This window comes from Lagopus muta, chromosome Z (assembly GCF_023343835.1).
Source record: "Lagopus muta isolate bLagMut1 chromosome Z, bLagMut1 primary, whole genome shotgun sequence".
Lineage (NCBI taxonomy): Eukaryota > Metazoa > Chordata > Aves > Galliformes > Phasianidae > Lagopus > Lagopus muta.
This window is the reverse complement of record NC_064472.1, coordinates 59,928,901-59,951,395: the sequence shown is the minus strand read 5'-3', so window position 1 is coordinate 59,951,395 and position 22,495 is coordinate 59,928,901. Positions and strand designations below refer to the sequence as shown.

Sequence of the window (22,495 nt, the reverse complement as noted above, 5' to 3'; positions counted from 1 at the left end):
AATTTGGAATCGATTCTCCATCTTAACAGAGTTTAAGTACAGGAATGTATTTGAAGAATAATTTTGGAAATGTTGTCACTTTGCATGAACTGCTGTTCATCAGTCTGATTACTTTGCATCTTTATATGCCTCAGAAACATTAGATTTTTTTTTTTTTTTTTTAAGCAAAACATTTGGTAGGAACGTAATTCATCATATGGTTTAATACAACTGTGAGTAAAATCTGCCTAGATCAGTAGCTCGCCTTCATCACCAAGAGATGCGGTATCCTTGCTGTTGTTAATGTCAAAGGGCACACTCAGTGGAGACGTGCTGTGCTTCGGTGGCTCTGTTCTGAATGGCCTGTGACCACAGAGACAGACCTGGAGCAGCTCCGAGGCTGCCTGAATTTGCAGAAGGCATCAGGTACATTCCTGTCAACTGCAAAGTACACTAACAGTCCCTGTCTTTAAACTTCTTGATCTGTTTTTCAGTATCTTGCACCTCTAGGCTTGATGTAAAGGAAGATAAATTTATATTTTATTCCCATTTTATGCAGTTTTAGAAGATTTTAACCTCTTCACTATTAGCATAGTCAAAATGAGTTTCTGCTAGGACAGTTCCCCCTACCTCCCTTTAAGAAGAAGGGCTCCCATAAAATAAGTTTCAGGACTGATGTTATAAAAAATGCTTCTAAATAATCATTGCCTTTCTCATTCCTACTACTGTATTTTTTTTGCCCATGTGTGCTGTCCCCAGCGTAATAAATAGAATATCCTTTTGATCCCCTTTCATTTTATTAAACAGGGTGGTTGAGGGGGGAGGAATTTTTTTTTTTTTTAAACTGCACATTCCCTCTCTTTTCATGAGATAGTATTGCTTGACTAAGGTACTGTGATATTGATAGATATTTTGCCAAAAATTGTTTCACCTAAAACAAAAAAATTGATTGCACCTCTGTATTTTATCTGTGATGCTCAAGTGTTTCCCTGTCTTGCACTGTATGATGATATGATAGCAAGGCAGACAGCCATAGATGGCCAGAAAATACTTAATTAAGTATTCTGCAGCTGCTGCAAATTAGATCAGCATCTGCATCTGTGTAGACAATGAAATCCATGATAATTTTGAGGGCCAAGCAAAGTACAAATTTGTTTTGGATAGGCCCCCTAGCCACAATTCAAACAAAATTCAAATTAAACTTGCACTCGGGATAGGAAAACAGTGGTCAGCTCAGCCTCTTGTGGCTAAAGGCCACTATGGTACTTTGTCCTGGCTTCAGATGCAAATTCCACCATATCACCAGAAAAGCTGCTGTTATGGCTTTCCCAGCTAGAAGAGTAAATTTGTTGTTATTTATTTGTCAAGAAGCAATTCTTGGAGTTTTCCAGGCTACTCTTATGGATCTCAGATAAGTGCCCAGATTTTTTGATTGTTTTCTGAGAATTTACATCTACTTCAAATTGATTACCACTTTTCTGTAACCAAAGTTGGAGTAAATGATATGCAAATGTAAAAGGTCAGTCATCCTGTCTGTTGTAACAGAGTATGCTGACTGATATTTGCAGCATAAATTGTACACAAAAGCAATAGATTATTAGTGTGTGGAATAAAGGTTTTGCTGGAACACAGGTAAGATACCAAGAGGTTGCAGGTTACTGTGTGGTCATTTTGAGAAAATGCATCAGTTTTTAATTTTTTAGTAAAGTCCTCATTACTAAGTTAATGTTTTTCGTTCTGTGGTTTTCTGTTATCAAAACAATAATAAATATTAAATTTCTATTAAGTGTTTTAGAGAGGCCTTTTGAAGCTTGACAGCACTTGTTGATATGTGAAGAAGAACTTGTAACCTCAATGGCCATAAAATGTAATTGCATAATAGTTGGGTCAGATTTCAGATGTGCTTGTGCCACTTACGTTAGTCTACATTAAAGTTTCCATGAGCCTTCAGCTGTGATGTCATTGGTTATAACTCTTCCCATGGAAGCACTTTAAATACTGAGGTTAAAAGGAAACTAAGCCTCAGAGGTCATGTTTGGATATGTATTTTGAATTAAATGTATTTCATCTGAAGGTGTTGTTACTGTCGTATGATCTAGTTTCAGCATCTTTGCAGAGCCCCTGGGTGATAGAGATGACCCTGGACAGATTTAAGTTCCCATTTCAGATCTGTTAAGTTCTTCAAGCCTGCATCATTCAGTTTTCAGCATTATCCATACAGGTAGCGCACTGACATGCGTAAAGGAGAAGAAAATAATGAATTAACTGGAGAAATTTTTGAAATTGAAGGTGGTTGTTTTTGCCACCCAAGCATGGACAAAACAGAGTGAACTATTTTTATTTTTAATTAATAAATTAATCTCCAGTCAAATGTATACTGAAACCCCTTGTACTGAACCATAAACTTTGTCACTACCATCTCTGCTCTTAAACTCTTGATAAAATTTAAATACTTCCATTATAGTGGCACTAACTGTTGTCCTTCTTTTGTATCTACGACAGCCCTGGTGCTGGGTTGCAAGGCTCCTTTCCTCCAGTATGTCTGGGCACAACTGTCATCCTCTTGGCTCTGAATGAGATATAGAGTAAGGCTGGGAGAATATCTGTGGGTTTGGAAGGCAATTACAGGATTTTCTACCTGTACGTGAGAGTGGAGGTTCTTTTGGGTCTGGGTATTTAGAAGGAGTGAAGATGGCAAAAATGAATACGGGCATAATAAATACTGTTAAAAGGACTGTCAGTGAGCAGGATAGACAGATAAAGAATTTCTGTATGAAGTTTGATTCCTGCATCCTCTTTTTCTTATTCAACCCAGAACTTTTAAAGCTATTTACAAAATAGTTTCTCTTAGGAATGAAGGGACAAGTGCTTCTTTGCCTGAAGTAGGAAACTGTTCCCTCGTGTTTCTTGGAAAGAATACAAATTGAAATCTTATTACAGTGCGGTTGTATTTGCTTGAGATCTTAATGCTGTCAAAAGCATAGTGGTTCAGAACTGAATGCCTAACAAAGTCAGACAATACAAGGACATGAAAGTAAGTGGATAGCCATATCTTTCCATGGATAGGAACCATCTCCTGATATGCAAGTAGGTTATTTCACAATCTCTTATGTTTTTCTCAACATTGGTAGACTCATCATACTTCTATAATTATTGTGCATTATATTCCTTTGTTATCATCAAACATTCTACAATTTCACACTCAGGAGATGGACTGATGTTAGGCAAAGGGCTATTTATATTAAGTTGTACTGGATAGAGTGTATCCTGCTACCACTTAAGAAAGGAAGGGAAAAAAGAATGAACACAACTAATACCTTTAGCACAAACTGTAGAAACCATTGATATTGCATACTTCTATATCAATTAAAGAAACTAGAGAGACATCAAAATTACTGGGGGCAAGCTTTTATTTCTCCCTCCTACCCCCATTTTTTTCTTTATATTTTTGATTTTGTCCCTCGTTTTTAAAGAGGGAAGACAGGAAGGTTTGTTCTACTGAATTAATCTGGTGGGTTTTATACTAGTCAGCTTTCAATTTTTTGCTTTAACAGATGCTGCCATGTTGTGGGGTGCAGTGCATTGGGTACGTTGACGTTAGATTGAACGTTATTGCAAGCATAGCTTTTAAGTGTATCTATGGACGAGCGTTATTTAATGTGAATTTATATGTATATTTATATTAATGAACAGAGCAATAATTTGTTTTGTTCATTCAGTCTAATTTTATGTCTCCAGCCAGCTCATCTACCCTAAGTAAAATCTGTATGTTTATCTTTTCTAAGCTATATTTATTGAAATTGGTGTAGAATACAGTGTGTTGAGAGTTGTATACAGAATGCATTGTGCTTTTGTCTTCTTTTAAATTTTCTTTAATAGTGCTTCCCAAACTCAGTCCATAATGCTTGTTGCTTTCAAAGGAACAAAAGGTGATTTACTATGCAGTAAATTGTTAGTGCTTACTCTGGAGAAGACACTTAGTAAACAGCCTGTGTATCTGTATCTGCAAGTGATGTGTTGTCAGTGCAGTCTGCAATACCTTGATTAGGGTGAACTGTACTGTCTGGCAACATTTTTGAAATGGGATAGCAGGGAGGAGCTGTGAGTAGGGGTGGGGAGTGGTGCAGGGATGCCAGGGGCTTCTGCACATCTACAGAAACCGAGGGTGGGGGGGGGGTAATGGCTGTGGAGCAGTCAGTCTGCAAGCCACTATAGCATCATGAGTTCATGAAGCAGCCAGGGGAGGCAGCGGCTGCCCGTGCTTCTTGCAGAGTGACAAGGAAGAGAATTCCAATCTCTGCTGCTCCCTGACATGTTTCTGTTTCTTTGATTTTTCAGGGAGATGGTGCTCAGAACAACAACTAATGGATTTTTGAGCAAAAGACTGTATTAATTAAAGCCCACAAAAAGGTTTTGTGTATTTTGTAGGATTAGATTTTGTCCTATACCAACGAGAAAATTGCTATAAATTTAAAGTGCCTTTATATGTATATACACTCTTTACATACCCAAGTTTATAACAGAAATATGAAACAAAGTTTGAACATTTTAGCAGTGTATTTTTGAGGTAGATATTAAGGCTAATCATCCTGCATTTTCCTCCTCGTTTTTTCTATCCAGCTTTTAAATGTAACTTCATTGCCTTCAGTGGAAAGTTTCCAGTTTTCACCAGTGTAAGTGAAATGAGAACAGGGCTTTGAAAATACCATTCAGTGCTGTATGAAAAGCCTTGAATTGAGGAAGACAACATAGAGTCACTAAATAGTGATTTTTTTTTGCGCAGCTTTGTGGTTAAATCTCATTTTATATTTACATGTACTGTGGAATAACTAATATGGATGTCTTCCTGACACTGAATCTTGCATTTGTACGAAAAGACAAACATGTGGCTGAAGACTGAGCTAGATTGTAGCTTTTCAAAATATAGATGTTAAAAAGATAGTTGCAAAATAAACTGTCGTAGTTTACAAAGTAGACAACCAAACAGGTCCTGGGAACAGAAGGGATGTTGATCTCTTAGTTAATAGGGAAGAGCTGGTCTGGAAATAAGTGCGTATTTTAGGGCTGATTTTTCTTCTACGTGAAAGGTAGTAAAGCTTCAGTGAATTAAAGAAGTTTTTTTCTTTTCTTTTTTTTTTTTCTTTTTTAGATTCTCCATATTTCATATTAACAATAGAAACATACTAGAACTTCATTTAGTGTGCTTATGCCTGACAATGAGAAAAACAAAAAGAAAAAATACTAATGAAGGGCATGAATATAAATTTAATTGCATAAATTACATAATGTGTAATCTCTCCTCTTTGCAATATTTAACAAGCAGAAAAGTAAAATATTCTGTACTAAAAGTACAAAAAAGTACAAAATACTTTTTTTCCCCCAAACACAGTGCAATGTAGAGTAACTTGCTAGTAATTTCTTGAAATTATTCAGGAGTTTGTTACTGTAATTACTGTTTCTGAGCCTTTAAAATCAATGCAGTAAACTGATGACAAGATTACAGTTTACAGAAGTAAAGGCTCTGTGGCATAGGCTATGAGTTTTTCCTAGTGTAGCAGGTACAATGTCTACATAACTCTAGGAACCGCCTTTAGTGTTTAAAGACTTCTTATTTAGCAGTTTGTGGTTGTAATAGCTGTTTAGGGGATTTGTTTCTACATTACAAATGTTATGCATGAAAGAACAGTTTTTTTACCAGCATTGTTTAATTTGGTGGCAGCCTAAAATTTTTTATTTTAATTTTTTGTTATATTCTTGTTTTTGTTTTATGTTTTCTACTTCATCCTAGAAAGCAACAAGATTATTTAAAGGTTTAAGTATAGGGATACTTCGACTAGTAATGTTTTATTTTACTAGTCTTTATTTTAACATAGAATAGGATGTCCGTATGGCAAGCAAAGGTGTGGTAATTTTCATACAACACATTATGCTGTTCTTTTTCTGTCTCCCAAAATGAAGAGAATGTCCACAAATTAAGGCCTGAAGTACCTCTACTGAGACTGGAGTTCCCTGTCAATTTTGCTGGTCCCACACCAAGCGTCCTAGCTGAAAAAAGCCCACAAATCAGAAATGTTTAAAAGGGCCTCAGATATTATTATCCAGTCTAATCTTAGTCTGTCTTTTGCTGATAAATCATTATTTTGATGTATGAGGGAATATCCACTACAGAAATAGTATAACTGTAAGTTGACGTACGATTCCTTTCTTTCCCCTTAGTGTCTTCTATGATATTCGTGTGAATTGTGAACATGGAATTGGTTTTCTCAAAAAGATTCATATGGTCAACTTTTCTGTCTGTTTACTTGCTTATATAAATGTTTTCAATTTAACAAAACAATTTGTAATGAATACTGTGAAACAAATTTTAAAGAATGAGCTCTTGAAATAGAAATCATAATAAAAATGCTTTTCTCCCCTCCAAAATATTTATTTTAACATGTGGTCACATTTTCCTACATTTTCACATTAATTGAAATCTTACTGTTTTAGGAGAATAAATCTTCTTCCCTTCTCTTCTTGTAGCTTCCCATTTCTTACACAAATTAAAGCACATACATGCATAACTTGTGATTTTTAAAGCAAATAACATTTTGTAAATTTGTGGTATCATTAAAAAGCATTATGTCAGATGGTAGTATTACACAGACCATTTTATAATTTACCTTTTCACATTAGCAAAAGCTACAGTATTTTCGTTTTGTGATAATCCCTCGATTACCAAGTTTTATAGAAGGTTCTAAATATTCCTAAATTTAGTCCTGATCAGTTACAAAGTAATCTTATGTTGATGTTCCGAAGTAGTTTATAAGACTCTGGAATATCAGTTCCAGATACTGGGAACTGTCTACAGACAACAATACTTATTTATTTGGGAAGGACAACTCCTTTATTTTAAAGGAGGCAGATTAGGGAGTAAAGGCAGAACACCAGTACTGTAGCTCCTGGCTTCCTGTATGGAATGTTGCATGCTTCTCCCATTCAGATTTATAGAAACAATTTAAAATAAATAGATTATAAATATCCAGTTACTTTCAAGAAACTTTTCTTGGCAACAGAATCTAAAATCAAGCTCTACATCAAACAAAATATGAGGCATGCTACAGAGCTTATCTGCTTTCTCCTGAAGAAAGCTTTTTGAGCCACAAGCCTAGAGCTAGCTGAATCACCCTGTGCTGCAGCAAGCAGAACGGCTCTAAAGATTTAAAATCATTTTTAATCGTTTTCTCTATTAAAACTCACCAGTGCCCTTCTGCTTCTCCAGGAAGTCGTACCCGTCAGCACCTGCTGAGGGCTTTGTTGATCAAACCGGCAGGTAAAAAAATTCCTGTAGAATAAAGCCAGACCAGCTGGCTTTGAAGAGAAACCCCCCAGTTTGGGTTGTGTTTGCCTCACTCACCCTCTCCTCAGCAGCCCTGGGCTTTTTCTCCTTTGGTTGTTGACCTGTAGGCTGCGTGATGCGGGCGCACAAGTGTCTGGCAGGCCAAGGTGCACCTGCTTCTGTCACTCGCAAGTAAATTTAGCTGTAAAAGGTATCACTGACAAGCAGACCTTTGTCAGTGCTGGCAAACGAACACAGCATTGCTGTCCCCCTTCAAAGTACGTTACAAGTTCAAATGGAAAATATCAAATCAGTCATCTTATCCAGGAATTGCTTATTTGAGAAGAAAAAAGGCCAAATTGCTTTCACATGGAACAAAACTTTCCTCCTTTACATAGATGTTAAAATTACATTCCAAGAATAATCTCTGAACAAGACGGGGTTTTGTTCTTTTAATTGTGGCTGGAAGGAAACTTTTTTTAATGGAAATGCAGCATACACATATTTCAATTCAGGTTATTAAGCTGTGTTAAGTATTAAAGTTGATTGCCTTTCTTTTCACTAACTCATTGTGCTTTTTTATCCAAAGAAATATTAGAAGACTAAAACCTCTGAAATAGGAGGTATTAATCTCATTCCCAAAATTAGAAAGCATGCAGTGTTGAGAGACTGGATGTCAAAATTACATGTTCATAGCACTTATGCGATGGGAATCTAGGAACCAACCACTTTTCAAAATGGGAGCTAAAGTAGATGGAGAGTCTTCTGAGAGTAAAGCCATCTAAACTTGGTCTTGTCCTTACTGGATTATGGTAAGGGTATTTATCATTTATATCTGCCTCTTGCTTTTTCTTTCTCTTTTTTTCCTAGAAGTGGCTTTTGGTGACTTAAATAGAAAGATGTAATTTGCATCAGTGTGCCTTATCACAGAGATTCAAAAAAAACCACCTAGTTGTCAACCTAGGCTTGTCAGGAGTGGTATTAGCATACCTAGGTACTCCATGTTCTGATTGCAAACCCTGTCATAAACTCAAACAACTTCAGCGAAAAAATTCAAAAGTGTGTGTTTTACTACAATATGCTGTTTAAAAGGACCAAAGTGTTTCTTCTATAAAAGTGATGAGAAAAAAATGTGGGTCAGGAGCTCTCTGTAAAATAAACAAGGTTCCCATTTACTTACTTGTATAAACAACCACTCACCAGGCTGTATATCTCTGCAGGGGCACCCTTTCAGATAAAAACATGGACCTGATTGGCATCACCCTGTATCCATGGAAACATTTTAAGTACCTCTCTCTCAATATGTACTCCTCTTATTCAGGGTTTAAAAGTTGAGTACTGAATAAGTGTTTTTATTTAATAATTATACAGGAGGTACTTTGCAGAAGGTTGGTGAGGGGAACAGGTTCTTGTTTTTTTTATCTGTCATAATAAAGCTTTTATGTTTTCATCATATTTGATAGTTTCATTTCAAGCCTCCCATCAGCTCTTATTCTTAGATTAAAAACAATGAAAGAGAATTCTGAAATTTTGTATGATCCAATAATGTTTGAAAAACTATAGTTTGCATTACCTTCAGACATAAGCATTGTGCTAATTGTACTAAACTATACTATTTATCTGCTTGAAGAAGAAATAGTAGAAAAATTAATAAGAAAAAAGACTGCATTTTCATTTGGAAACAGCTATACCCACCTATGTGCTATTTTGTAGAAAGTAAGAGCTTAATGATCAACTTGAAACCTGATTTAAAGACTGAAAATAAAGGAGATACTTTAGCATAGAAATAATTCAAATAGAAGATAATAGTTTTCCTATTATGGTCTGTCTGCCCTACAACTTAGTTAAAATATGAAGCCAAGTAACTAATAGAATTGTATATTCTTTTGTCTCTGTATTTCCATGCAGAGAAAATCCAGTGCAGATCAGATGTAGTTATTGCAAGGTTGCCTTGTCTCAATTTCAAAACTCTGGGAGTTCCACCTATTAACTGTTACAACTAATCCCTGCTTTTAACGTAGTTTTGCTTACAAAGTATGAACATCTGATTGTTACTGACTATCAGTTAAAATTCTTTATGCATTTTTTCAAATCCTGTCGTAATTTTATTGATGGAAAACATTTTCTCCACCTGGGCCAAGTTGTAATACTGAGATGCCTTGCTAATTATGAGTGCTATCAGAAAAACACATTTACGTCTAGAAAGATCCAGTAGTTCTCATTGAAACCCAACTGCTTTAGAGTCTTATTTTGCTAAGTTTATATCTCTGCATATTATTTTCATTTACTCTTGTTACTGTTTTTATTTGACACCTTGTCTTGACAATCCAGTACCTGCTGAGTGCAGATGGCACAAATGATCTCTCTGCTGATTAGGCTGGAACAGTCGCTGTAGGAATTCTGAGTAAAACTTCACTATCTGATGAAAGTTGCTGCCATTTCACTTGCTAGATCCTCTATATCAGTCTTACACATTTATGTATATACATTTACTAAAATGTAAAGATTTTAAGCATTGTTAAGCAATTAAATGTGTTTGACTTTCTGTGAAGCCTTCCGTGAGTGATGTCTGTAGGATGCTCCATTTGCCCTGCAATCTAGATTGCCTCATGAGAACTAAGATTACAGTTGCTTTTAGGAACTTTTTCTCTGATCCAAGAAGGCATATCAGTGAGGAGAAACTTTCAACTCTGGGGAAGGGTGCAACACATATGACAGTTCTGTGCATTTTCCTTCTGTCCTGTGCCTGTCCTTGCTACATGGTCAAGGTTGCTCGGGTACTTACTAGGAAAGGAGAAACAGAGACTAGTCTTGGTTCAGACCTCTGCAAATTCAGTCTGACATGGACAGGGAAGATCTGACCTTGTTCATCATCCTAAAGAAATAAAATTTCAATTATGTACTTCAGGATTGTTGAGCTGACTGCAAAATACAGTATAGGTTGGACTGGACTCTGCCACACAGAAATTGTTATTTGCCCTCTTGTCATGTGAAATGGGCAACATTGTGAATTATCTTAGCTACGGTTTGTGAGGAAAGAAAAGAATGAGGAAAAATGATAGTGTTACCACTTGGGCACATAAATCTTCATCTAAGTAATATGTTCTCAGCTTTATGATTTTTAGCTTTTTAATCCAAGATGTCTTTTTTTTTTTTTTTCTTTTTTTTTTCCTTTCTAGCATTTGTTAAAGAATCACTTCCAAAATGCTAGAAAGTCAGCCTGAGCATATTGCAGATAAAATCTGTCTCCCTTCTCCATCACGTAAAATAGAGATACAACATTTGGCCTATATTCAGTTTTTCAGGTGCTAAAAAGCTATGACAAAACTGCACAGATCGTATGATAATGGGCATATTATACAACTCTAGATCATCATCATATGCCCAACTTATTATTACTACTTTAGTTTGCTACAGAGCACTTTTACAGCACCATCAATTTACATGATACTTCACAAGCATAGAAGCTTATTGCATAGTTTGCATGTATAGATCAAATATAAGCAATACTAATTAATATGCAGGGTAGAAAGCAGGAAAATGTTGAGGTTTACAGCAAAGGTGTAGGGAGTGTAGCTGTAGAAAGAAAGGAGGAACGAGTTTGAAGGCTTTTAAAAATTATCAGCAGGCTAAAACACAGACAAGCAATTCTCCAAGAACTACCTGTTAGTTTGGAGACATCACAGTGAAACAGGCCTCAAATTGTGAACCTTCTATGCTTGAAACATACGCAGATGAAAAGGACTGAATAAGAAAGTAGCTACATTTAAGAAACTTGTATGCAATTATGATGGCTTAAATTTGGGCTTAAAAAGAGGGATAACAAAGCTGAAAATACAGAAACTGTTTACCCTGGTAAGAACAGACAGTTGCCAGTAGGTAAGTGGTCAGTTACAGCAGAAAGGTGATAGAACGTTAAATCCCCAGTTCAGATGTGCTCAGATATGCATAACTAAGCCAACAACTAAACATTTGTTGGTGAAGTTGCGCGTGGCCTTTTGTGTATTGTTGCACAGTGTCTGATAGAAAGAATGCAAACATATATTTGGCAAGCAGGAAGGGCAGTGTTATATAGATTTTCCTAATATGAAAGAGGAGCTGGGATTGTGTTCCTAAAGAGTAAGTAGATTGAGAGGCACCTAGGCAGTAGAGGTGTAGAGAAGTAGCTTCAGCAGCAGCATTCTGAACAGTTTGGAGAGATGGCTGTAGGGCAGGGTTGTGGTAGATGAGGTGACATATCTGTTCATTGAAGTGGATTTTATCAGTGGGAGGGAGCCAAGTTTCAACAAAATAGAAGATTATTGAGGAAACTAGTTGCATGTGAAAGGACACAAAGTTAAAAAACACATAGGTCCATAAGAAAGAGAAGGGAGTAATTAATAGGAGTTGGGGAAGGAGTAAGAAGGAAGAGAAAAGGTTTAAAAATGTCAGAACTGTAGCCAAAGTGATATGTATGCAGTATTGCAGAAGCAAAATCTGTTTTGTATGTGCTAAAACTGAAGCAACTTTTTAAATGGAAAATTAAAAGCATTAGTGGGAAGAGACAGACGGAATGAGAGGGAAGAATATGATCTTATAGTGACTTTGCAGTTATACTAAATTACTCTGCCTAAAGGAACTGCATGCTTACCTATATATCTATACAAGCACAATAAATTCTATAACCTCTAAATCTTTAACAGATTTACAAGAAAGTATGTGGTGAGGTGTTACTGTTGTAGGAAAAAAAAGTAATCTTTGACATGTGCAGGAATACGGCATAGCCAGTGTGCTTGTGTAATGTAATACATGAAGTATAAAAACATGAGGGATGAGATGATGTGATAGGGCCTAAACTTGATATTCCATGTACAGCAGCCTCCATGCAGTCCAGTGCAATGTGTAGCACTGCTTCTTTCACATCATTTTCACATACAAGTATTAAATGACAAGCTGATTAAATGAGAAAGCCTGTTGCAGAAAGTACAAATACATAACTTCACAACAATACCTTTATCCTAATAGTTTTTATCTCAGTTAAAGAAACAAACCTACAAAAGTCATTCTGGGATACATACAGATAGATCTGTGTCTTTGCACTGCGGGAATAAAAGTATGAGCAGTTGTAGCCATTAATTTAAGTGTGCTCCAGGATTCTTTCAACAGAGAGAACTTAGCTAGGAATGTCTGCTCCAAATGAGAAGACTGATTATACTTTATTTTAAAGTAATAAATTAATGGTGAACCTCTCTGCCAAAGTAAAATTTATTACAAACTATTTTGCTGCTTTGTGTTACTGTTTTGCGTATTAGTTGCCAGCATAGTTGCCCAGGAATTGAAGAATATATATGATAGGGAATGATTCATAGTATCTAAAAGCAAAACCCAAAATCTCAAAATGTTACAAGCTTTTAGAACTAAAACATTAGCAATATGGTGTATTGTTAAATTAAATTATTTAAAAAGGAATATTTAAAATAAACATTGGAAAAGATTGGCGGGATCAAGGAGTTTGCTAAACATTCCCAATTTCATGTAAAATTATTTAACTCCAGTTCCTGCAAACCATTTTTTTTTTTTCCAGTTAGCTATTGTCCTGCAAGCTCCAGTTTTATAAATGTGTTGTTTTCAGTAAGCAGGGAGCTTGTTTTACATCTGTCCATACCAGTAAATAAGAAAATGGGCCTTTTCCCTGTTTTAAGCCTTTCATACTGTATGAACAGCTGATTTGAAAATTATAGATTAACCTAGGTGGATCTGGTACAACAGCTATGCACTGTTAATAGCTATAAACATTAGGTTTCCTAATGTTGAAATTTTAAAATTGTTTGTAAGTTGCCAGTTTTGAACCATTAAGATTTAAGGTTATCCTTTCGGGATACGTTCTTTATCTTAAATTTTCTGTAATGATTCAGCACTTACTTAAATTAGAATAGGAGTAGTATTCCAGATTACATATGTTCAACTAATCAACCAAACAAAAATTTACAGTTTTTTAACTGAGAGTCTCGAACATGTATGGATGTTAATGGAAGAAGTTAACTGCGGACAGTGTGTAGAAGGTACCTGCTGCCTGCCCAAATAGCATATCTGCCAAAGGTGAATTTGCCAAGAAAATACCAGGTCATGGATGCTTGTTTGAGAGTTCAGCTGGGATCCTGGCCCCGAAGAGTAGGAGGAAGTGAGTAAAAGTTGTTGGCATGCTTGTTTGCATAGAGCCAACTTGGAACTGCATGGCAACTAATTGTTATATTTCTGGTATTTTAAGCACTGGGCATTCTCCTATCACAGAATCTGAGGGCTTACTAAAGTGTAGAGTAAGCTCTGTATGTTCTGCCCTGTACAGAGGCAGATATGCCACCAGGTGCCCACTGCTTAGAGAATCATAGAATACAAGGTTGGAAAGGACCTAGAAGATCATCTATTCAGTCTCCTTTTCTGCTCCTTATCTGCTCAGTCTCAATTCCTGATAAAGAAGATTGTATATATTGGGGCTGCTCCAAAAGACACGCTTCCTATTTTATTATGTTGGTTCACAGTTTCAGAGGCAGATGTTGGTGATACAGCAGTAGAGGTTGAACCTTGCCACCAAAGGGAAGTGCTTGCTGAATGCTTATGGGGACCAAACAGTGGATGTGATTATAGGGAGCTGTCAGATCACAAAATGAAGAGTGTCTCTATCAGAGTATCCACGCAGATTGGCAAGTAATGGTGTTGATGTTGAAAAAGTGTTTTGTAGTGCAGAACTTGCTCTATCAGATAGTTTTATTGTGCTTTTTGTATCTGAGGCAGTCTCCATGGAAATAAATAAGAGGCATTGCTTCTGGGGCCACATACACATCTGTGTTTTTTTGTCTCTGCAATTTTTCTAATGGTATGATACAGGGAACTAGCCTCATGTTGAATTTCTCTCTTTGTCCCACACTCCCAGCTCTTAGCACTACTGGAAGCATTGTCTGGTTTTCCAACTAGTAATCAGATAAGAATTCAAATGAAATTCCTGCGTTCTAAAGAACTAGGTTGTGCAGTAGCCATTTACATGCATACAAAATGTAATTCTGATCCTCTGTTGTTTTTTGGCATTAATATTACCATATTCATTGAGACTGAAACAGATCTGCTGCCTCTAAGAGCCACTGATTTTGACAATTATCTAAAATCAGATTATAATGGCAATCTTAGGAATTTTGATTAACCTCTAAATAAATGTTACATTGGAAAAACCCTGTCAAATGCATTAATGATAAGTTGGGAAGTAGTAGTAATTGCAGACATGGCATTATAGATAACAGCTAATTGATACCACCCTCTCAAATATGTATAGCACATCAGCTGCCATGAAGCTGGAATGATTATAGTAGTATTTACAACAGTTTAAAAACATTAGATAAGATGTAAAATGAAAACATAGGGTGCTTGGTACAATCATCTCACTTTCTGATTTATGACTTTGGACAAATACATTTTTAGTATTGATTGACCATTAACACTTCTATTTTTCTGAGGAGGTAAGTATATATTGGTTTGTTCTAATTAGATTCCAGGGGAATGTCATATGGATGAAGACTATAGTTAACTAAAGAGAGATAGGTTGCCCTTAGCCCCTGCAACTCAGAGCTTGTTCTTTGGATGGCATTTAGATGACATTGCTATGTTTTGGGATTACTTAGTTTTGAGTGTTATTATCTGGTAATGCAGTACTAGTCAATCTTTCTTTCTTGCTTTTTTTTTTTTTTTTTTTCCTTCTCTTTTCTTTCCCCCTTCTATTTTGTAGTTGAGAATTAGCAAGAGAAATCTGGAAACATTAATTCTTCCCTTCCATTAGAATATGGCTTCTTCCTTCATACCAAATACGTATTAATATAAGGAAATGATCTGAGGAGTTCAGCTGAGGCTTGCGATAACTGATTATAAAAGAAGCTTTTCTCCCAATGCCATGGAAAAGACTGTTATTGTTTTTAGCTCATTACATCTCCAACTCTGAATAGCTTTGCTGTTTCACAGGAGCAATCTTAACGGTTAATAACTTTAGCAGAGATCTGTGTAATACTCCTATTTGCATTTTGTAAGGAGAAAAAGAAGTGAGGAAGAAATAAAGCAGATGCTCCAAGTAAAACGTACATGAAAAGAGGCGAATTTAGCATGAGCTCAACATTAAGAGTGACAGCCCCACTAGCACACATCTATAGTTTGGGCATGCCAGCTCGTATTTCCTTGGAGATACCTTTGTTTCCCAGAGAAACCTTTGTTTTCTAGCACTTGCAAGGAGAGAGCAGAGAAACTCACCTAGCAGTTTTTCTGAGCAGACAAGTTCTTGCTTTTGTCAGGGACCTGCTGTTTCAAAGTGAGGAGACAAGCCAGGAGTGGAAGGTGACCCCAGTACTGGCTCTCATCAACTAGGGCATGGTTCTGCAGTACCCAGTTAAAGCAGGCAGAGCAGGGGCTGTGACGGAGTCCCTGTGGAGTGATCAGTCAGGTCTACCCAGTGAATACAATCAAGAGCAGTAGGATATATGGCCAGAAATAGAGCTGGAGATAGATCATGGCTCACTGTTCCAGCCAGGAACAAAACTGCAGCATGCAACAGAAGGGGAGTGGGATGGTCATCCAACTCACATCTACAACATCTACTCACAGCAAAGATCTACCATCCATCTGAAAGACATAAGCAGGATTTGAGACCACTACACTTTTTTTGGAGGCAGTGGTACAGGAATGGTATATGTTTGTTAAAGAAGGCTCACTCACTTCATATTGTTTTATATATGTCTGCAACTCTTACCTGTCAGTAAGTTATGACAAAATTAGATGCCTGTTGATGATATAGCACAGCTATATATATATATGTATATATATATTGCACAGCTCTGTGAAGCCAGAGGGAGCTTTATCAACAACATGTAGGCATTGGCAAGATGAAAAACTGAGATGTGCAGAGGACAGCCAGCACCAGCTATTCCATCATTTCCCAGCACATGAGCTGAGGTGAAAAAAACAATTTTGGAGGGAATTTTGGCTGTAACACTGAGATGATCATCATGCCTGAAGTGGACATCCTGTTTCTAGCTGACAGTTTTTTTTTTGTTTTTTTTTTTTGCCTTACTTGATGTAACTCCTAGTATAGAGCAATGAGGGGCATTAGGGTGAGAGGAAAGTCATCAAATACAAATTTGGTCAGCTCCCATGGTTAGGATATATCTACTCCTGATCTGTGTGATTTGGAGAGGATAGAGTGACAGATTTGACCCACGTGGTTGTACAAATGCAAACCTGAAGCTCCCAAAGAAATAAAACCATAGCTATGGGGGCTTCAGTGCTTCATTCTCTGTCCCTGAAATCACAGGTTATAAAATACAAAACCAAGCCATTAGATCAAATTCTGACCATGCAGTTAGTAGCTGTCATCCTTTTAAAAAGTAATACTAACAGTAGTGAACGTGGCATCATTGTGGTAAGAGTAAAATATCACTATTTGCCCACTAACATAGTTAGAATTGTGAAAATGAACCCAACTCCTGTGTTTTCATTAAGCTATCTTGAATGAATTTTTACTATATATATATGTATACAAGAAGTTCTTAATCTCATGTATATATGTATATGTACGTACTGTGATAGATTTCTTCAAATTAAATCCTGCTTCTGGAGGGGAGGATGGAAAAAAAAAAAATAATAGAAGAGACAAAATCTCCAACTGAAAGTGGAGCTGTTTTGGGACCATTAATGTATTCTTACTACTTTTGTCAATTATTTGAATTTGTTTTCTGGTATTCAAGCTGGCATGAAGGACAACTTTACAGTGAACATATAGTCTTCAGTCCTAGATGTGAAGACGAATTTATTGTTATTATTTTTTTAGTTATAAGATATTCTTAGAGACAGTTGTCCAAGGTTTCATTCCCTGACTTCTTCCTAAAGCTATGGCTCCATAAATCAGACCTGGAGCGTACCTGCTTATACAGCTGTGCCAGGTGAGTAGTACTAGAACTTCACCTAGTCAAGGGAAGGGATGTTCTGTGGCAGCTTCCTCTCTCATTCCCAGCTTCTTTCTTGAGGCAGAGAAGTAAGAATCTGTGTCCTAATGCAGGAAACAGGACAATGCCACTGACTGATCTATGGTGATTTTCATAGCTGGTTGAGAAGTAAACCTCAAGGAAATTTGGGGAAAGGAGACAGCCTCTCATTTCTTTATGTTTGAATGCAAGATTATTAACAGGAAACATTATATACAATTCCATCTATATTTTCCAAGTCATTTTCCACGCACCAATCCTCAGCCAACACAACTGGCATCGTTCCCATTAAACAGACACTAATTTACAGCAGCTGAGGTCCTGGATCTTATTTAACTTTCGTATTCATATACTATAGTCTGGGAAACGTCAATAAAGCATGCAGGTTTTGAAATGCATAAGATACATGACCACAACATAACTATTTTACATATGGGCTTGAATAGAACTGTTACTTATGCCTGACATACTATGATGTGCTTTATTTAAGGCCCTATCTCATTCTGTAAGTCTCTTGACCTACATTCTGCTACAGTTTTCTCTTGAAAAAAAGATTGAGGATTCAGACACTGCTTCAAGTAAATTAGGGAAATGGAAGTCTTTACCAAAACAATGTGATGAATTCTTCCTTGTGCAGCATTGTATTGCACATTGCCTCATATTGATTTTATGCCAGACTTAATATTCTGTTTTTTTGGTGGCTGCAGCCTTGGTACCGAGGATATAATATTGGTATTAAGAGATATGAGCAGTAAATGAGTTGAGGAGCAGGTATGGGGGAATAAGTTGGGAAGCTAGTATGGAGAAACTAGAGTTATTTGATATGGAAAGAGTAGAAATTGGTCTGCGAAGCAGAGGTTAGGATAACAAGCAGCTGTGAAATACTTAGCATCACTGACCGCTTAAATAATGTCTGTCAAGTTTTCTACTTTAATTACCAATTAGAATAGAGGGAATAATTTTTGCATATTAGAGCCATTGTGTTAGGCTGCCTACACACTTGGGCATGCATCTCTGTTTGACTTTATTTTCAGTTAACATCTGGAAGATTTTCTGTGCCACTAAATGAAAAAAAAAAAAAAAAGAAAAAGAAAAAATAAAAAAAGGAAAAAACCCTCAATGAAAAAAAAAAAAAAACCAAAAAAAAAAAAAAAAAAACCAACAAAACCACCACCCTATTTTAATTTTAAAAATGACAGTCTGCATCCTGCAGTGTGTGTCTGCAGCAGTGGGTGGATTCTCTGGCAAATTTAATAGCCACAGAATCACACAGAGCCCTGACTATTACCAAATGGTGTGTGATAAACAAACGCAGAAACTTATTTTACTAAAATATTCTCTTCATTTAGTACTTAAATACACTAGCAGTGGCCTTTTGAAAAGCCTTGGGTCATGGAGCAACAATTGCTGTTGGAGTCTCTGGGCTGCTTCATTGTTTATTTAACTTGACAGCAAGCTAGCTACAGTTTCACAATTTAGATCATTTATTTTTATGGTCAAAATGTTTGTACAGTAGCAAAACAGCTTAGTGTATCTCTGCAATGAAAGAGTGCCCCGTTCTGCAGCTGCTCTGCCTTTCTTTAGTTGAGGCTTCGTGCAGAGTGGGTGCTTGAGAAACTTGGCAAACTGTTAGATCAGCCATGTGCTAGCCTGCACTGCTTTCCCTGATGTGTGAGTATGCAGTGCCCACAACAAGAATACCTTGGGAAGCTCATCCCAGAATTGCTCACTAACATATCAGGTAAACCTTGGGGGAAAAAGAGATTCTGCAATTTCCCTTGAATGAGAGAGCACACAGATACAGAAGTACAATTTAAGAGCTTCCTCAACAATGCTATTAATGTGCCGGTGATGTTAATTTTTGTGTTATATAGGAATGTTTCATTGAACGTAAGGAAAACCAGCAAGTAATGACATTTTATACCAACAGGTGCTTGGGGTGGTCAGTGATGGATCCTATTGGAATCTTCAGTGGCCTTTAGTGTTGCCTGTGAATATTCATTCGCTGCATCTGAGTCCAGTAAATAATGTATCTTAAGAAAAAATAAGATCTCCATCTGCTTCCTCTAGTACACTTCCACCAAAGTGCTAGGAGAGCATAAGGAAAAGTACAGAAAAAAGAGGAATTTTTCTTGCAGATCTCCTATTCTATCCACAGCATGAGATTCTGTGACCTAGGGTAGTAGCACGGAGTTGAAGTCAGGAGGTTTTTGTGAGGACCCAGAATCTGAGCAACATCTAGACAGGACACCTAGAAATAGGAAACCTTGGTGAGTACAAGTCTTTTGATGTCTTTGGGGATTTTCAGTGGCAAGAGCTGAAGCCAGCAGCCAGTATTTGGCTCACCGGGCTTTCTGTAGATGTGAACACCACCTACGCCAGTGGCAAACGATGGTCCCTCATATTGTTCATAAGAAGAAAGTGAGGCTTTGGTGCCATGAATCCACCCACTGAGAAGGTGAGTGAATTATGGATGTTGTTATATATCTATAGAAATATCTTCAGTTATTTGTATGAGTTTTTCTCACTTCTTCTATGCCCCACAGAGTCCCACTACTGCAGGAGGACTATAGCACAGGCAGAAGTACCAGCTTGGCCCCAGGTAACTTCTCCCATTCCCAGAAGAAATTCACTCCTTCCTGGGCTATGCATGTGCATCAAAGCAGGTTCTGAACTATTTTTCAGTTTCCACTGAATGCTATTTTATCCTCTGAGAGCTCTGTAAGATTGGCATTATCCTGTAGCAGTATCACAGCCTGCAGTCATTTAATGCCTCTTCTTGTGAGGCCGGGATTCCACGCCCAAGTGCATTTAGTAGGTCAGTACAGTAATTTTAAATGTCTTTCTTTCAGTCTTTTGCCATCTTCAATTATACCTTTCCACCCTACTATTTGTGTAATTTTCTTCTGTCTGAAGTCTCTTTACTGTTGTTCTGTATTGCACAGCGTGACAAATTACCCATCAAGCCGTATCTTTTCAGCCCAGAAATGCGCAGTAACACAGAGTCATGGCATTATCACATGTTGTGCACTTTATTTCCTCACAGTTCATTCAAGTGTGTCACTTTATTTTCCGGCTTCCTTTTGTCATCATGAAGATTAACCATTTTATTCTTCCTAAACTTCAGAAAGAATTAGAAATGCATTATATCGTAAGCCCAGAGCAACACCTACACAATCCCATACAACCCGTCCTTGGCAAAATTATTTTCTGCAACTCTGAGCCTTGCAGAAGCTGGGGCTTTCATTGTTATTATACAGCTGAGTAACCCTGGCCATGGGTAAGAGAATTATTTGTAGCCCCTGGCCACCAACCAAATTAATTGTGAGACACCATTCACTTTGACAGTGCACTCCAGCTCCTTCTGGGAGCTGTGAAACTCTCCGGGCCTCATGTATACTGTGCCCAGGGTCCTTCTCTCCCTCCCTCTCTCTTTAATTCAAGATAAATACCAGTAATTGTACAGCTTTTGCTGAGTTATCTCCCAGGCATTGCAAGGATGTGCTAGAAAAATCAATTGTAATTGCTCAGATAGTCAGCAGGGCTGCAGCTGGTGTATAAAAGGCATCCTTAGAAAATGTGATTTAAGATGATCTAGGGAAAGTTTGTTATTAGAGGATTGTTTAAGGGCCCAAGTAGGTCTTTCAACATTAATGTCTGAAGAGACCCACAGAAGTAAATTCAAACCTTTCTCCAAAATGTACCTGAGATGTGAGATGGGATTTGTTCAAGCAAATGTGCCCAGTTCTCCTTTATAATTCATTTCATAATTCATCAGTACGAATGGGTAGGTGGGAAAAATAGCACTTCTGTAAAGCAGACCAGAGGGATTAAGAATTAGCTAAATCTGTGGAGTTAAATTTGGTTGGAGAAAACATAATTGACATTCAGATTAACAAAATGTTGACTGTTCAGTACCATTGCATTTTATAGTTTTGCAAAATGCTGATGCCTAGGAAGGAATAAGAGCAGAATATGATAAACTGAAAGTGTTGTGGTGCCAAGGATACCAGGAGTCACTTGCAATGTTAGTGGTCCCATAACATGAAATATGTCAGATGCTGGTTGACAGAGCTAGGATGTGCTGAAGGAGCTGAGCATGAGCAATAGGAGGTACACATGTAAATGAGGCACCAATCCTAAATCTGGGTTTATCTAATTTTCAGCAGTATTTCTGTTCCAGGCTCTGAAGCATTTTACCATGTTTATTTTGCTTTTTACCTGCTTCACAACTGCACTGAGCCTTTCATGTTAGCCGATATAAAAAAAATAAAAGAAATCTCTTGTATCTCTTGACACACAATGTAATTCTAATTCTTTTTTTCAAACATATTTACAGGCACAATGGCAACATTAGTATGTGCTAGTAAGAAAAAATGCATGACGTTTTTGTAAGAAGCCTGACTTTTAAATGGAAAAATAAAACTTATACATGAGTTTTTGAAACTTCATGAAAAAACTCTCAAAATTGTTTTATGTGGACTAAAAGTTCTGACTGTTGCAGCTCATTTACTTTGTAATGTTCTCTAATTAATTTGCTTTAGAGTGTCAAGCAGGAGCTGGTAATAGAAAATCCATCTCCCCCTTAAAGAAAATTGTTACTGCAGCTGATAAACAGAATTATACAAGCTTTGTCACACAAATCACATTATAAGAGGTTCCAAAAAACTTGACAATGTTGACAGTTGTTTTCAGCAAATGGCTGCTTTACTGTAGCACTGTCAATGTTGATGTCCTTGTGCACATGTAAAAGAGCAATGTGATTAAGGCAAGCTTGTCCATGCTAGATATGAGCCAAGTTTTCAATCTCCTCATGGCACTGAAAGATTGCTCAGCTGTTGCAGATAAGGCAAGAATAGCTAGCAGATTTCTGCCATTTAAATAATTAAATAATTAAATAAATCCTTGTCTTTGGGCATGCATCTATACAAATTTGTAACATCTGCTACTGACCTCATGTTCTAGATAAGAAGAGCTCATATTTGTAACTCTAATTGATATTACTCAGTTTAGATGATGTACTTCCAAGGAGATTACAGAAGTATCTTTTTTAAGCACAGATTTATCTAGACAGCAGTCTAAAGTATGATACACTTTTGTGAAGTGGTGAATTATCATCACTCTTCTCATGTCAGTTACCACTGCAGTTTACATCCACCTTATGTTGAATATAATTTGCACAAATAATTTACATTGCCTTTTGCTC

At 36.9% G+C, this 22,495-nt stretch overlaps 1 protein-coding gene and 1 long non-coding RNA gene across 3 annotated transcripts in view; one reads left to right on the top strand and one right to left on the bottom strand.

The window, feature by feature from the left end:
* MEF2C (myocyte enhancer factor 2C) overlaps positions 1 to 7,404 on the bottom strand; it is a 135,524-nt gene extending 128,120 nt beyond the window's left edge. For both annotated transcript variants that reach the window (XM_048932326.1, XM_048932328.1), the window contains exon 1: positions 7,219 to 7,404. The gene's annotated coding sequence lies outside the window, so the exon portion shown is untranslated. The remainder of the gene's footprint in view (positions 1 to 7,218) is intronic.
* An 11,059-nt stretch (positions 7,405 to 18,463) lies between these two features.
* The window catches only part of LOC125687302 (uncharacterized), a 53,401-nt gene continuing 49,369 nt past the window's right edge, over positions 18,464 to 22,495 (top strand). Inside the window, exon 1 of the long non-coding RNA XR_007374048.1 lies at positions 18,464 to 19,891. This is a non-coding gene — a long non-coding RNA (uncharacterized LOC125687302). The remainder of the gene's footprint in view (positions 19,892 to 22,495) is intronic.